The following is a 4,431-nucleotide window of genomic DNA, read 5'->3' on the forward strand; positions in this document are numbered from 1 at the left end:
CCCCAACAACAGAGCACCCATCTGAAGTGAAATTTTCTGCACTGATGGTGGATGAGTTAGAGAGGGTGATATGTCTAGGTTCATCCCTGGCTGGAATGTATTGATTGAAGATCCACCACTGTTGTACCCACGATTAGTCATCTCGGATAATGGGCAAGGGGCCTGGGCCGGACACACTGAACAGGCCAAGAACATAGCATTGATCGGCCCATCAAGCCCAAAGAGAAGGCTGGAACGCGGAGAGCCGTCCCAAGAGTCAGCTTGGAGTTTGGACTCGGTCAAAAATTCCCACATTTAATCGAATTGATTAGGATGCGAGATTTGCGTAGAGACTTAATTAGGCATTGATTGTGTGTAATCAACTAGTATAAATACATAAGGGGGTCATTGTACTGAGGGGGGGAAAAATTTTACACTCAAGCAATAATATACACTTTTTAGCACTAAAAATCTCTCAGTTTAGTTCGGAACTCTAATGGTGGTGAGCTCCTCCACTCGTAAAACACTTCGGAAGGAGAGTTCTGGTTTCAGTACGTACTTGCTCTTACTGATTACTTTTCTAAGTGGGTTGAGGCAACGGCTTATGCTAAGGTGACAAGTGAGGAAGTGGAACAATTCATAATAAAGAGCATAATCTACCGGTACGTCGTTCCATGCCAAATCGTCACGGACAATGGCTCGCAGTTCATCTCTTCGAAGTTCGAAGAATTCTGTGCAAAATGGAAAATACGGCTTATCAAGTCAACTCCTCGTTACCCGCAAGGGAATGGACAAGCCGAGGCAATGAACAAGGTTATATTGGCAAATTTGAAAAAACGGTTGGATTCTCGCAAAGGGCGCTGGCCAGACGAACTCCAAGGAGTACTTTGGGCAATCTGAACTAGGCCTGGGCAAATAAACCGAACCCGAGGAACCGACCCGACCCTGACCCGCAAAAACCCGACCCGACCCTGACCCGCTTCTGTATAAATCACCATTCGGGTTTCGTTTCCAAATACCCACAGATATCGGGTATTACCCGAACCGAACCTGAGAACCTGTGAGTATTTGTTTATACCCGAGAACACGTTTATACATACATGATATCACATATATTGCCATATTTCCGTTTGCCTTAATCTCCTCTCCTTGAATCCTTGTGAATCTTCTTTACTTTGCATAAACATGTCGAAGTTGCCAATTTTTGTCCGATTTCAAGAATCTTTGGCTTTTATAAACCAAAACTCTCAAATTGGATCTCCAATACCTAATTCCGTTGTTAGCCTCATCTTTGGGTTCTCCGTTCATAGCAGCTAGAACTCGTAAGTTTCATTCTCCTCTTTTTTTTAATTATTGATTGTTTTATGTCTGAAACTCTCTTGATTAATTTATATTATGATTTCAATTTCTTATTTAGTGTAATATAGAACCAGAGATTTTTTTTTCAAAGTCGATTTACTTGAACTTGAACCTGTTGTGATTTTAATTGATACTTGTTTTGTACTTGTTTTTTGGGGGTCGAATTTGTACTTGTTTGATTCACATTAGTTTTGATCTTTTGGGTCGAATTCTCTTCCTTAATTTCAGTCAGTAGCCTCCCTCGAACTGCATCTAATATGATTGTTTTCTTATTGCTTGAACAAGCTATTATACCGTGAAATGTTTACATATTTTAATTTAAGAGTACACGCCAATCGACTTTGAAAAAGCATTTTAGGTGTAAAAGACTAAATTGGCTTGTAAGTCAACCCTCAATAGCTTAATGTGGTATATTAGTAATATCTTAAATCATGAAAAAATTCGATAAGTTTGCTGTTTTGTTTACAAACCCAGAATTCTGGTAGAGACTTTTGCCTTCGTTTTTATTATATTGATTCCAAGTTGATGCTTCTTCTTTAGTGTGATAGTCACTAACCGTGTGATAGGTTTGCTGTTTGCTTCTTCTTTATTATATAGATAAGTTTGTTGTTTTACTAACCGTGTGATAGTCACTCTCTCTGATCTTTCTTGTTGTTTCATTTATTGAATAAAAATATCATTGTATATTATCATACATGTTTTGTTCATAGGTGTTTCTTCTCCTCTTTCTTCTTTGTTCTCATAGGTGTTTTGTTCATAAGTGTTTCTTAGATCATCTCCACATGTGCTCTCAGCTTCTCACATATATTTTAACAGATTGGTTTGAGATTCCAAATCATATTATTTTCTTCGCAGGCCTTGTAGAAGGTGATCAACTTGGTCTTCTTCACATGTCTACATTTAGCTTTAGGAACACATCCAAATTTTCATCTAAGCTTTAGTGGTCCTCCATTTTGAAGTTCTTGTTAGATAGGGACATGGTAGTTTCTTTCATATGCTTTCCAGTTTCCACATATGGTTCAAACCCTTCTAAGTACTTGATCCTCAAGACTCATGCTCAACAAGTTTTAAAACTTTTTGTCTTTATTGTTTCTCATAGGATCTGGTTTGATTCTGTTCTTTTCTTTTGATGAACTTGTTGGAGTCAAGCTAGTATCTCTAGTTGAGACAAAATATTGTGTTTTGAAAGAACAAAGTTGTATTTTCCAATCCCTTTCATGACACGGTCGATGCTACAAGAAGAAAGAACCATTTTTTTTTGTGCTTTGGAGATTTTTGGGGTTTTCTTGTATATTGGATCGGTTGTAATGTGATATAATGTTGAGAGTTTGGGGTTTCTTGTATATTGGACCAATGTAATGTTGAGTGATGTTGTTGCGGAGCTGTTATCATACATGTTTTAATCTGATTATCTTTGAAATGTTGTAGATGGATTCTTCGAACAACCACGATGCCAATGATGAGAACACACAAGGACAAGGAGATAGGTGTAAGATGCCTCCGCCAAGTGATAAAAGTAAAGGGAAGAGGAAAGAAGCTCCACGAGGTGATGATGATGGTGGTAAACCTAAGAAGGTACCTGTTCAATGGTCTAGAGTCTGGAACCATTTCACGAGACAAGAGAAGAATCCGAATCTGGATGATTGTCATTATTGCAAGAAGTCCCTTGTATGTCCAACTAAACAAGGGACTTCAAACTTGAAGAAGCATTTGGATACATGTAAACCGTACAAGGCATGGAAAGGGCGTCAGACACAAGTTGTTATTAGTGATGATGGAAAGGTGCAAGATGGAAGACTAACAGAGAGTGTCTTCCGAGAGGCTTCAAATGAAATGCTTGTTTTGGCAGAATTGCCACTTGCGTTTATTGAGTGTATGGCATGGAGACACTTCTGCAACAAGTGTAATTTATTCAAACCTCATTCAAGAAGAACAGCTAGTAGAGATATAATTCAGATGTATCTGGCCAGGAAAGCATCTTTGAAGGCTTGGCTATCTTCTCAGCAGCATAGAGTGTCTCTTACTACTGACATATGGACTGCTAAAGTTACACGAGCTAGTTACATGGTGATTACTGTGCATTTTGTGGATGCAGAATGGCGCTTAAGGAAGTTGATTCTTGGATTTAAGTATATCACGGATCACAAGAGCAACACAATATCAAAGGTTTTACTTGAATGTCTTGCTGATTGGGGCATAGAGAAGTTATTCACCATCACAGTTGACAATGCAACTGCCAACAGTAATGGATTGAAGAAGTTTGTTGAAGAATTTAAGTTATTGAGGCATGATTCTTTAGTGTTAGATGAGACTTACTTGCACGTGAGGTGTTGTGCTCATATCATCAACTTGATTGTTAGGGATGGTTTGTCTGAAGTGGGTGATAATGTAGCAGCTGTTCGTAATGGAGTGCAGTATGTTCGGTCTTCAGGTCCAAAATGTGACTCATTTGAGCAAAAGGTTGTTTCAGGGAAGATGACTAGGGGAGTTTGCCAATGGATATGAGGACAAGGTGGAATTCTGAACCACGCCTCGATGAGCTACAAACGAAACACCTTTTTCCTTAGTTTATGGATTTAACGCCGTAGTCCCAGCCGACCTCGAAGTACCCGGAGTCCGCATGACCTTGAATCCTCTCCGGGCTGCAGAGAACGAAGAAATTATGCAAGACACATTGGATGTCATTAATGAGCGTCGGGATCAAGTCTTGGTTAGGATGCAGAATTATCAGAATGCCGTAGCTCGCTACTACAATTCGAAAGTCCAAGGTAGACCACTTGCAGTTGGGGACTTGGTCTTGCAAAAAGTCTATGAGAACACCGAGGAGCTCAATGCAGGGAAGCTTGGAATTAATTGGGAAGGACCGTACAGAATCACTCGCGAGGTGCGCAATGGAGTTTACCAGCTGGAAGATTCAAAGGGGAAACCAGTCCCGAGGTCCTGGAATTCCTTGCATCTCAAACTTTTCTATAGTTAATTCTCTTGTATCGAACTACGGTTGGCTTGATCCCGATAAGGGTACATAGGCAGCCCACTTCGGGTCCAGCTATCTATTTTAATAAAATCAAAAGTTCTCTTTAACTTTTTATTAAT

Source organism: Camelina sativa, chromosome 4 (genome assembly GCF_000633955.1).
Source record: "Camelina sativa cultivar DH55 chromosome 4, Cs, whole genome shotgun sequence".
In the NCBI taxonomy this organism is placed as follows: Eukaryota; Viridiplantae; Streptophyta; class Magnoliopsida; order Brassicales; family Brassicaceae; genus Camelina; species Camelina sativa.